The sequence below is a fragment of the Narcine bancroftii genome, chromosome 6 (assembly GCF_036971445.1).
Source record: "Narcine bancroftii isolate sNarBan1 chromosome 6, sNarBan1.hap1, whole genome shotgun sequence".
Classification (NCBI taxonomy): domain Eukaryota; kingdom Metazoa; phylum Chordata; class Chondrichthyes; order Torpediniformes; family Narcinidae; genus Narcine; species Narcine bancroftii.
In genome coordinates, this window is record NC_091474.1 from 71,181,469 (window position 1) to 71,194,247 (window position 12,779).

The window sequence follows — 12,779 nt, forward strand, 5'->3', positions numbered from 1 at the left end:
GCTCCGGAACTATGAGAAACGCAATAAATACGAGGTTACGCATGATACAATATAATTGGTTACACAGGCTATATATCACGTCCCAAAAGTTAAATAAATGGGAACCAACAGTATCAGATAGATGTTTTCGCTGTAAGAAGGAAATGGGAACAACAGTACATGCAATTTGGCATGTGAGAAAGTGGAAAAGTTTTGGGAAGATCTAAATCAGGTATTAAATAAAATCACAAAAAGCAACATACCAAAAAACCCAGAGAATTAGGCCTCAAATTGGATGAAGCACAAAAAAGATTTATTTTGATAGCCTTAGCTATAGCAAAAAAAATGTATAATGTCAACCTGGAAATCAGAAGAGAGCCTGAGAGTACAGCAATGGTACATAGAAATGAATAAATGTACTCCATTGGAAAAAATAACATAATTTAAGAAATAACATCACAGTATTCGAACAAATTTGGGAACCGTACATGGAACCTCCACCCCCTAAAATGATAGAATGAGAAGACGAAATGAACTGACCCAATGTGTAAAAGTAGATGACACAATTTTCTTGTTTATTTTCATTGTGTAATGACATTGTTTAATGGGTTTATTTTATTGTGTATGTTGAACGTTCAGTGGGTGGGGAGGGGGGTGGGAAGGAGGGAGGGAAAAAAAGGGGAGAAAATGACACTGTGTATATTCAAGAGGGAAATGTTTGTGTGTAATTTGGTTAATATGGTTCATAGTGTGAAATTTCTTTTTAATTCAAATAATTTTTAAAAAGTTAGATTAATTAGAAATTAAATCTACCAAAAAATATTCTCTTCTTTTGATACTTTGAGCACCCTTACCTTTCATGGTATCCAAATTAACTGATAATTTTGTTGTTAGAAAGACAATTTAGGAAACATTTTGGATACCATAGATTTTTATTAATTGGTGGCAGTTACAATCTTTTTTTAGATATTTTTACTGACCAAAATCTTGCTTCTTTTGAACAATTATCCACCAAATTTAAAACAGCTAGACATTTTCTTATTCTATTTACAGGTTAGAAGTTTTTTAAATCCTTTTATTTTGAAGCTGCCCAAGACCTAGAACCAAATACGATAGGGATGATTTATCATTTTCAACCTAATTATAAAGAGTAGAATCTGGCCTTTATGAATTATTTTTAAATTCTAGGGATAGTTTCCTGGACAGAATTAAAAAACTATGGGTCATGATTTTTAACAGCCATTTTCTAAAACTATATGGAACTCTATTCTGAAACAAGTGCATTCATCCTCTCTTTGTGCTAGACATTCATTATTACAATTTAGGGTTACACACTGGGGCCCACTATTCCAAAGTCCAATTGGCTAAATTCTATTTTAATCTTTCTTCTAAATGTGCTAAATGTAAAACTTACGAAGTTTCACTACACCAGATGTTTTGGTTAACTTCTTCTCTTTCCAATTTTTGGGAAGGGGTATTTTGTACCTTGTCTTTAGTTCTTCATATTACTTTGACTCCAAATCCTTTATTGGGCCATCTGGTTCAATTCTGACTGTTTTACAATTGCATGTCTTTGCCCTTGCAAGAAGGGCTATATTAATGAGATGGAAAGATGTTGTCCCTCCCACTCACATTCATTGGATGTCCGACTTGATGGCGTGTCTGACTTTGGAAAAATTAGTGACCCACGACTGAAATTAACCTTAACTTTGTTTCTTTATGGAGTTCTTTTCTTAATTACTTCCAAAAATTTGTAAGATTTAACTAGTTTTTGGTTTTTGAACCCTTCCTTTTTTAAAAAAAGTAGTGGATTGTGTTAGTCAGTAGCCTCTGAAGGGAGGGGATTGAATTAGATATTTAGTATAGTGCTTTTCTTGTTATCTTTCTTTTTCATGTAACATAGGTCTCCGTACTTTGCAATACGACATTTGTTAATACTTTATTGTTATGTACCAATGGAACATTTATTTGATAAAACCATTAAAAATATTGAAAAAGAAATTAGGGTGATAATGGTAACACCAACAGTAATCATTGTTGCTGAGTGGCTCACTAGCATCACCACCATCTATCGTTGGGGGCTGGTGGCAGACTTTCAGGGCAGTGGGGAGCAGGGCGATGTGATCAGAGTGGGGACTGGTGGCATTGGGGTAGGGGTTTGGAGTGAGGTTGGGGTTAGTTAGTGAATTCAGGGAGGGTTAGTTGGGGGCTTCGGGTTAGGTTTGGGCCCCCCAATATCTCAGATGTCGTCTCCTTGTTCACCCCTGGTGAGGGGATCGGTTGTTGGAGTCTATTGACCCTTGTACAAACAAAGGTCACTCCATCGCCTCTTACCCCGGAGCTCACTTCAATTTGTCCTTGTATCATTCAGTGGGTTAGTATTTGGGGTGAGGGCAGATTGGGCTGGGTATTGGTCAAGGAGAGAGGTGTTTTGGGTTAGGGTTAGGAGTTAGATTGTCAATATGCGGGCAGCGGGATAATCATCCCCCTTGTGTTCATTTGTTTCCCCTCTCTGGGGTTCTGTGTCACTCTGAACTGCCACTTTATGCTAGCCCATGTTTTCATTACACTGTGTCTGTTTCTAGCCTCTGCTGGCCTCGTATCTTGTCCGGTGGGTTTCTGTATCATTCATTGTGTGGTGTTAGGGTTAGGGTTATTGGGGGTGTTTCTTGGTAAGCTTGGATCTGTGTTAGGGTGTCCCTGTAATTTGTCATGAGTGTGCTGGCCCAGGGAGTCTGTTGTGGGGATTGGCATTGTTGAGGGGCTTCTATTTGGGTTGTCTTTGAAAAGGGTTGAGTCTAAAGAATGAAACATGAAAAAGCTATGCTCCGGAACTATGAGAAATACAATAAACACGAGGTTACGCATGATACAATATAATTGGTTACACAGGCTATACACCACGCCCCAAAAGTTAAATAAATGGGACCCACCAGTATCTGATAGATGTTTTCACTGTAAGAAGGAAACGGGAACAACAGTACATGCAATTTGGACATGTGAGAAAGTGGAAAAGTTTTGGGAAGATCTAAATCAGGTATTAAATAAATCAACATATCAAAAAATCCAGAGATTTTTCTTCTAAGTAATACAAGAAGTAAAGAACTTGGACTCGGTTTGGATGGAGCACCAAAAAGATTTATTATGAATAGCCTTAGCTGTAGCAAAAAAATGTATTATGTCAACCTAGAAATCAGAAGATAGCCTGAGAATACAGCAATGGTACATAGAAATGAATAAATGAATGGAAAAAATAATTTAAGAAATAACATTACAGTATTCGAACAAATTTGGGAACCGTACATGGAACACAACAGAGAAGTCCTACCACGGACCTCTACCACCTAAAATGACAGAATGAACAAAAGACGAAATGAACTGACCTAGTATGTAAAAGTAGATGACACAATTTTCTTGTTTATTTTCATTGTGTGATGGCATTGTTTAATGGGTTTAATGTATCATATATGTTGAACGTTGAGTGGGTGGGGAGGGGGGGAAAGGGGAGAAAATGACACTGTGTATATTCAAGAGGGAAATGTTTGTGTATTTTGGTCAGTATCATTCATAGTGTGAAAAATTTTTAAAAGGGTTGAGTCTGGATAAGGGTCAGGGTTAGGGTGTCAATATGTGGGCAGTGGGATAATCATCCCCCTTGTGTTCACTTATTTCCCCTCTCTGGGGTTCTGTGTCACTCTGAACTGCCACTTTGTGCTGGCCCATGTTTTCATTACACTATGTCTGTTTCTAGCCTCTGCTGGCCTCGTATCTTCTCCGGTGGGTTTCTGTATCATTCATTAAAGGGTTTTACAGTTTGTGTGGTGTTAGGGTTAGAGTTATTGGGGGTGTTTCTTGGTAAGAATTTTCTTTCTCGTGGTTGTGTTCCCTTTAGGTAATCTAGTTGTTTTTTGGTGATGTGTCTGGCCTTGTGTAGGCCTTGTAGGATTTCCCCAATCTCCTCTTGTGTCTGTTTGAAGATGGGCTCTGTCAGTTTGGTGGAGTGTTCTGTGTTGTTGTTGTCTGTGTGCTTCTAGCAAGTATTGCTGTCTGTCCATGATGACAATGCTACTGCCCTTGTCTGCTGGTTTTATGACTATTTCCTTGTTATTCCTCAACTCTGTCAGAGCCTGTCTCTCTTTCCTAGTCAGGTTAGATCCCTCCTTCTCCATGTCTATCTGCCGTATGGCCTCCTCTGTTTCTAATATGAACTCCAGGATGGCTCCCGGGATTTCTTCTGGTTTGGGTTCCCACCTCGAGGGTGAGCAGAAGGGTGTCCTGGTAGACTCTGAGTCACTGAAGTGGTGTATTAATTTGATTTTCCTGTAGAATTGCCTCATGTCTGCTTGGATCTGCTGTTTTTGAATTTTGGCTGTGGGGACGAAGGTGAGTCCCTTGTTCAATACCCTCTCCTGGGTTTCACTGGGGAAGAATGTCTGTGAAAGGTTTACAATGGTTCTTCCTAGTTTAGGTGTGTGCCGCTCTGGGCTTGTGGTATCATTTAGTTTAAAGACTTCATCCACCCCATGAGCATCACCTGGGTCTTTTGCTCCGTCCAGTGGATGTTGTCCGGGACTGTTGGGAGATACTGTCTGGTTTTAATGAACTCGTTTAACCCTTCCATGGTAGCCCATTCTCTCTCTGGGGTTCTGTGTCACTCTGAACTGCCACTTTGTGCTGGCCCATGTTTTCATTACACTGTGTCTCTTTCTAGCCTCTGCTGGCCTCGTATCTTCTCCGGTGGGTTTCTGTATCATTCATTAAAGGGTTTTACAGTTTGTGTGGGGTTAGGTTGTCAATATGCGGGCAGCGGGATAATCATCCCCCTTGTATTCACTTGTTTCCCCTCTCTGGGGTCTGTGTCACTCTGAACTGCCACTTTGTGCTGGCCCATGTTTTCATTATACTGTGTCTGTTTCTAGCCTCTGTTGGCCTCGTATCTTCCGCGGTAGGTTTATGTATCATTTATTCAACAGTTTTTACAATTTGTATGGTGTTAGGGTTTGAGTTAGTGTTGGGGTTATTGGTGGTGTTTCTTGGTAAGCTCGGGTCTGTGTTAGGGTGTCCCTGTAATTTGTCATAAGTGTGCTGGCCCATGGAGTCTGTTGTGGGGATTGCTGTTGTTGTGGGGCTTCTATTTGGGTTGTATTTGAAAAGGGTTGAATCTGGGTAAGGGTTAGGGTGTTAATATGTGGACAGCGGGATCATCATCCCCCTTGTGTTCACTTGTTTCCCCTCTCTGGGGTTCTGTGTCACTCTGCACTGCCACATTAGGGTTAGGGTCAGGGTTAAGGTTGGGGTTAGGGTTAGAGTTAGGTTGTAAGCTTGGGTCTATGTTAGAGTGTTCCTGTAATTTGTCATAAGTGTGCTGGCCCAGGGAGTCTATTGTGGGAATTGGTGTTGTTGTGGCACTCTATTTGTGTTGTCTTTGAATGGGGTTGAGTCTGGGTAAGGGTGTCTTTATTCTCTCTGGTTGTGTCCTGGCTTTGAGAGTCTACATCAGGGCAGTGCCTGTTGGAGTTTGCTGTCAGGTCTAGTAGGCCCTTGTGGGATTGATTTTGGTTTGTTGGGTGTTTAAGATAAGGTGAAGTCTGGGTAAGGTTGCCTCTGTGATTCCTTATTGTGTCCTGGCATGAGGGGTCTGTCCTAAATAGTGCCTGGCAGAGTTGGCTGAATGGACTTAGGGCCCATGTGGGGTTAATTTTGGGTTGTTTGGGGGGGGGATTAGAGTTAGGGTTAAGTCTGGGTAAAGGTGCATTTATGCGCTCTGGTTGTGTCCCAGCCTAGGGACCTTGCCCTAAGCAGTGCCTGGCAAAGTTAGCTGAATGGACTTAAGGCCCCTGTGGGATCAATGTTTGTTTATTTGGGAGGTTATCATTGGGTTAAATCTGGGTAAAATTACCCCTGTGATCTATGATTGTGTCCTGGACTGGGGAGTCTGCCTTAAGCAGTGTCTGGTGTAGCTTGCTGTAAGGCCTTGGTGTCCCTGTTAGATTAATTTTTTGTTATTTTGGGTTTTTTTTTTAGGTTAAGGTTAAGTCTGGGTCAGGGTGCCATTATGCTCTAGTTGTGTCCTGGCGTAGGGAGCCTGCCTTAAGCAGTACCTGGTGGAGTTTACTGCCACCCCTTGAGGCCCTTGTGAGATTAATTTTGGGTTGTTGGGGGTTTAAGATAGGTGAAGTCTGGATAAGGCTGCCTCTGTGATTACTGATTGTGTCCTTTCATGGGGGGGGTGGGTCTGTCTTGATCCTTGCCTGGCGAAGTTAGCCAGATGGACAAGGCCCATGTGGGATTAATATTGGGTTGTTTGGGGGGGTTAGGGTTAGGTTTAAGTCTGGGTAAGGGTGCCTTTATCCTCTCTGGTTGTGTTCTTGCCCAAGGACCCTGCCCTAAGCAGTGCCTGGCAGAGTTAGCTGAATGGACTTCAGGCCCATGTGTGATTAATTTTTGGTTATTTGGGTGGTTATCATTGAGTTAAATCTGGGTGAAAATGCCCCTGTGATCTGTGACCTGGACTGGGGAGTCTGCTTTAAGCAGTGTCCGTTGTAGCTTGCTGCAAGGCCTTAGTGTCTCTGTTAGATTAATTTCTAGTTATTTGGGGTTTTTTTTAGGTTAAGGTTAAGTCTGGGTCAGGGTGCTATTATGCTCTAGTTGTGTCCTGGCGTAGGGAGCCTGCCTTAAGCAGTACCTGGTGGAGTTTACTGCCACCCCTTGAGGCCCTTGTGAGATTAATTTTGGGTTGTTGGGGGTTTAAGATAGGTGAAGTCTGGGTAAGGCTGTAGGTTTGGGCCCCCCAATATCTCAGATAATGTCATCTCCTTGTTCACCCCTGGTGAGGGAATCGGTTGTTGGAGTCTATTGACCCTTGTACAAACAAAGGTCACTCCATCGCCTCTTATCCCCGGAGATCACTTCAATTTGTCCTTGTGCCATTCAGTGGGTTAGTATTTGGGGTGAGGGCTGACTGGGCTGGGTATTGGTCAAGGAGGGAGGTGTTTAGGGTTAGGGTTGTCATTGGTTATAACAGGATATAGCCAGGACGCAGATTAAGGCAGAGAGGTGGCATATGGAATTCAATGTCAATAAATGTTAAGTGATGCATGTTGGATGGTCAAACTTGAAGGTGGAGTATATGGTTAATGGCAGGAGTCTTAGCAGTTTGGAAGAACAGTTTGGGGTTCAAATCCATAGTTTTCTCAAGGTTACCGTGAAGGGTAGTCAAGGAGGCTTATGGAATACTGGGCTTCATTTGTTGGGGGAATGAGTTCAAGAGTCAAGAAGTCGTGTTGCAGCTCTATGGAACTCTAGTTCAGTGGTTCTCAACCTTTTTCTTTCCACTCACATACCACTTTAAGTATTCCCTATGCCATAGATGCTCTGTGATTAGTAAGGGATTGCTTAAGGTGATATGTGGGCAAAAAGAAAAAGGTTCAAAACCACTGTTATAATCATACCTAATTGATTTGTTATGTGCACGGTTTCATAACTCCACAGGAATTAAACCAATGACAATTTTTCTCAGGTAAAATATTTCAGTAACAATTGTGTCTTGAGCAGTGATTCTTAACCTTCCCTTCCCACTCACCTACCACCTTAAGCAATCCCTTACTAATCACAGAGCACCGATGGCTTAGGGAATACTTGAAGCATTACTTTAAAAAAGAGACTGAGAACCACTGCTCTAGTTAAACCATACTTGGAATATTGTGTTCAGCTCTGGTCCCATTCATTACAGAAAGGATGTAGAAGCTATGGTGAAGATATAGAGATTTACAAGGATGTTGCCTGGAATGATAATATGTCTTAAGAGGGAAGATTAGAAGTGCTAGAGCTTTTCTCTTTGGAGTAAATAAGGATTAAAGGTGGCCTAATAAAGGTCTAGAAAATTATGAGAGGCAAAGATAGGGGAGGAAAGTTTATCTAGTTTTTAAGCAGATATTAATCCATTATGTGAGAAATGTAAAATTTTTGAAGCTTCACTGATCCGTATGTTTTGGGAATGCCCAAATTAAGAGAAATTTTAGAAACACATTTTCCAAACTTTATCAATGATTTTTAAGATCAAAATCAAACCATGTCTGTTAAATGCTTTGTTTGGTTTTTCACGTGAGCCAGATATAAATATGTCTGCAACTCAGGAGAAAATTTTAGCCTTTTTCATGTTGATTGCCAGATGTAAGATCCTATTTAAGCTTGGAGAAAATTAGATATAACATTAAAGATAGAAAGTTTCAATTTGTAAAGACGTGGGGCCCATTCATAGAATTAAGAATTTTGAATGTTCCGGAGATCCTCTGTCTGGAGGTCACAATCTGATCCACAATTTCCCTTTTCTTTTGCAATGATTACCTTGATCAGAGGGAGGAGGTAGATTAGATTTCATTTTTCGGATTTTTTTGTTTGTTTTCTTTTTATCAATTTTTATTTGAATTAATTTGGCAAACTTGGGTTTCAACATAGATTAATTCAGTCATTTGTTTCTCATGTGGATTAAGGAACTGTCTAATGTAGTTCCATCAATTTTTTTTTGTACTTCTATGTATGACTTGTTATGTGTGAGATAACTTGTTATGTGCTTTCCTTAAAATTTTGTTTGTAAGTTTATATGCTAAACTCAATAAAAATATTTTAAAAGGGGGAGGTGTCGAAGGTCAGTCTTTTGTTTAAACATTGAGTGGGTGCCTGGAATGAATTGCTAGGGGTGGTAGTGGAGGCTGATACAATAGGGACATTTAAAAGATACTTAGAGAGGCTCATGGATGATAGAAAAAGAGGGTTACGAGATAAGGAAGGTTTCGTTTTTTTTGAGTAGGTTTATAATCGGTTAGTACAACATTGTGGGCCAAAGAGCCTGTACTGTTCTATAATGTTCCAAGCCCTCTAGTTTTAGATTCTCCTACCCTAGGATAAAGACCTACAATTCAATTTATCTACACCACTTATGATTTTATATACCTCTCAGGTCTTCCCTAAACCTCCAATACTTCAGAGAAAACAGCTGCAGCCCATCAAGTCTTTCCTTAAAACTCAATCTGTTGGGCTGAAGGGCCTATACTGTATTGTTTTTCCTTCTATCCCATCTCTTCTGCACCCTTTCCAGCTTCCATCATCCTTCTTGTGGTATGACAAGAAGTGCACACAATTCTGAAATCTCCGTAGATAATCACTTGGACCAGATGGACCACACTCAAGAGTTTGTAAAGAGGCAGCTGAAGAGATTGTTCAGGGATTAGTAAATCTTTTAAGAATCACTACATTCTGCAAATGTCACTCCAATTTTAAGGACGAGAAGCAAACAACAGGAAATTATAGGCCAGTTAGTCTGGCCTTGGTGGTTAAGATGTTTTAATCCATTATTATGAATGAGGTTAAAATAAGACCAAAGTCAACATGGTTATCTAAAGAGGAAATCTTCCCTGGTAAACCTGCTGGAATTCTTTTTTTTTTTTTTTTTTTTTAAATTTTTTATTTTTCACACCATAAATCACAATAGCCATGATATACACTTTTTCTTTTCCACACATTTACAGTGACTTTTTCTCCCTCCCCCCTCCCTCCTCCCAAGAACCTGCTGGAATTCTTTGAGGACAAAGGAGATGTTAACTTGGATTTTCAGAGGCCTTTGACAAAGTCCTGCACGGGAGGCTGTGAAGCAAGTGCCTGTGTTATGACAGGAAAGATATCAGCATGGATAGAAGATTGGCTAACTGGCAGGGGCCAGAAGGTGGGGATCAAACAGGCCTTTCATGACTGGCTGTGGTGTCCCACAGGGCTCAGTGCAGGGCCCGCTTCTTTTCACATTATACGTCAAGCACCTAATAACCTGAATATGCCCGAGATTGTCTGATCTCAGAAGCTAAGGAGGCACAAGACTGGTAAGCACTTGGAGGGGAGACCACCTAGGAACACCAGGTGCTGTAGGTTTCTGAGAGTGGTGCTGGACAAAATGGTAACCCTCTGTCTCCCTTATTATACACAAAAGTTAAAGAATTTCACGACCATGAAATGTCATTCTAAATGTAGTATTACGTTCCAATAATTGAGGAGTAAGACAGGTTAGGAGATTGGCAGGAAAATAGCAGATGGAGTAGAGTGGAGAGTGGAGAGAAGTGAATGCTAAGGCTCTTTGGTGGAAGCATAGACTATTTTCTAAAAGAAGGAACAGAAGAATGATGAGAATGAAGATGGGGCCACTAAAGGATAAGGGAGGCAACATGTGCCTGGAGACAGAGGATATTGGGGAGGTCTAAAAGAATCCTTTGCATCAGTATTCACAAGAAAAGGACCTTGATCATGGCAAGGTCGAAATTGATCAGGCCTGTGTGCTGGACCATGTGGAGATTACGGAAGTAGAAGTTTTGGATCTTCTTAAAAACATCAAGATTGATGTTCCTGGGGGCCGGATGCGATATACCCCAAAACTGCTGTGGGAAGTGTGAGAAGATATGGCTGGGGCAGTAGCCATGATCTTTAAATCCTTTTTGGCCATAGGGAGAATCCCGGGAATTATAGAATGGTGAGTCTTACATCAGTGGTGTGCAAATTGATGGAAAGGATTCTGAAGGATAGGATCTATGAGGAGGTGACAAAATAAGTTGATAAGGGTAGGGCGGTTGATGTGGTCTACATGGATTTTAGCAAGGATTTTGTCAATGTCCCCTTCAAGAGAGTCATCCAGAAAGTTATGAGTCATGGATCAGTGTAAAATTAGCTGTATAGATAAAAAATTGGCTTGTAGGAAGAAAGCAGGGAGTTGTAGTGAAAGGAAAGTATTTTACATGGATGTCAGTGACTAGTGGAGTGCCACAAGGATCTGTTTGGGACCCCTGCTCTTTGTGATTTTTATAAATGACTTGGATGAAGAGGCAGAAGGATGGGTCAGTAAGTTTGCGGATGACACGAAGGTTGGAGTAATTGTGGATGGAGCTGAAGATTGTCAAAGGTTACATTGATATAGACAGGATGCAGAGTTGGGCAGAAAAGTGGCAGATGCATTTCAATCTGGATAAGTGTGAAGTGATGTTTGCAAGGACAAACCAGAAGGATGAGTACAAGGTTGGTCAGTTTCACAAGAGCGTGGATGAACAGGGACTTTGTGGTGCACAAATCCATACATCCCTCACGGTCACCACACAAGATGTTACCTCGGTTGGGAAACATTTTTTAGGAAGCAAGGTTAGCAGAGCTGGGACTTTTCACTTTGGAGTATAGAAGGAAGAGGAGACTTGATAAAAGTTTACGATTATGAGAGGCACAGATAGGGTGAACAGCCAATACCTGTTTCCTAGGGTAGGATCAGCAGAGAGTTGTGGGTGCCTGGAATGCTTTCCAGGGGGTGGTAGTGGTGGAAGCTGAAACATTGGGGACATTTAAGAGACTCTTAGACACATAGATGAAAAAAAATTAGAGGTTTATGGGGTAGAGAGGGTTTAGTACATTTTTAGGAAGTTGGTTGCCACAAAATTGAGGGCTGAAGGGCCTATACTGTATTGTTCTAACATTCTCAATTTGGAAGAGCAGAGGTTCTTGGGAGTCCTTGCGCATGATTTCCATGCTGTTCGACTCTAGGAGTTCCAGTGGAACAAGTTGAAATGGAAGAAAGTGCAGATCGCTGCAAAAACTGGCTCACTAAGAAGAGTAGCTTCAAAGAATGTTTGTAATCTATCTGGCTTGAAAGTCACATTTAAAAATATTAGTCTGCTAGTGCACAATTGTTCCAATTTGGCCATTTCCCAGCAAAGCAACTACAGTTTAAAGGAACAAAAAAATTCAGGATGACATAAAATAGTAATATTTTTTCCATCTGGAGAATAAAATACCACTTTCCGATTTCAACCCAACACAAGAATTTGTGTCCCATTTAAAATTACACTTTGAATAATCTGTAACTCCTCCATTTGTTGGCACTTTGAAATGGTGGAAATAAAACATTTATAATCTTTCTGAAAGCAGCCAGAGAACCCATATAATAGAGATATTTTAAAAAGAGGGCTCATTTTGCTAAATTAATCAGTTCACGAGTAACACAACTGATATATAAATGATCAAAAATATGGATCTGAATGTTCAGATCCTAAGCCTCCCATTGCAGATTGCAACTAAACACCCATGCAGCCCATACAAAAAAACTCTTGAGAATCAAACAATATCTTAAAAGACCAAACAGTTCAGACAATACTACATTTATAAAATAACCTGTTCAAAATTCAATACTTCTATGAAATCACTCATCCATTGTCTTTTTGAAAGTCCTAAAGCGCTAAGAACCCCTGATTCTGCTGCCTCCCCGGGCAGACCGAGGTCACTGACTCCAGTGCTGCTGCGGTACCGGGCCACCACTCTACCTGGAGAATCAAGCCCACAAAAAACGAGGTCGACAAAGGCCAAGGGCAGAGGGTCGCCGTGGACAGAGGCCGCAGCCGAACATACAGCCTCCCACCCACGTCCGGACTGAATAACCTTGGAGCAGCCGCCGTTCACGACGATGGACGGCAACCGGGACCCCCCCCTCCCCCCGTCCTTGCCCGGGACACGCCGGGATCCCCACCCCCCTCCTTGCCCGGGACACGCCGGGATCCCCACCCCCCTCCTTGCCCGGGACCCGCCTGGATCCCCCCTCCTTGCCCGGGACCCCCCGGGATCTCTCCCCCCCCCTTGCCCGGGACCCCCCGGGATCTCTCCCCCCCCCTTGCCCGGGACCCCCCGGGATCTCTCCCCCCCCTCCTTGCCCGGGACCCCCCGGGATCTCCCCCCGCCCCTTGACCGGGACCCGCCGGGATCTCTCCCCGGAACCCGCCGGGATC

The 12,779-nt window shown here is 41.9% G+C and overlaps 1 protein-coding gene across 1 annotated transcript in view; it reads right to left on the reverse strand.

The window, feature by feature from the left end:
- LOC138736178 (voltage-dependent anion-selective channel protein 2) overlaps positions 1-12,779 on the reverse strand; it is a 38,479-nt gene that overhangs the window by 24,808 nt on the left and 892 nt on the right. The gene's annotated exons all lie outside the window — the stretch shown is intronic.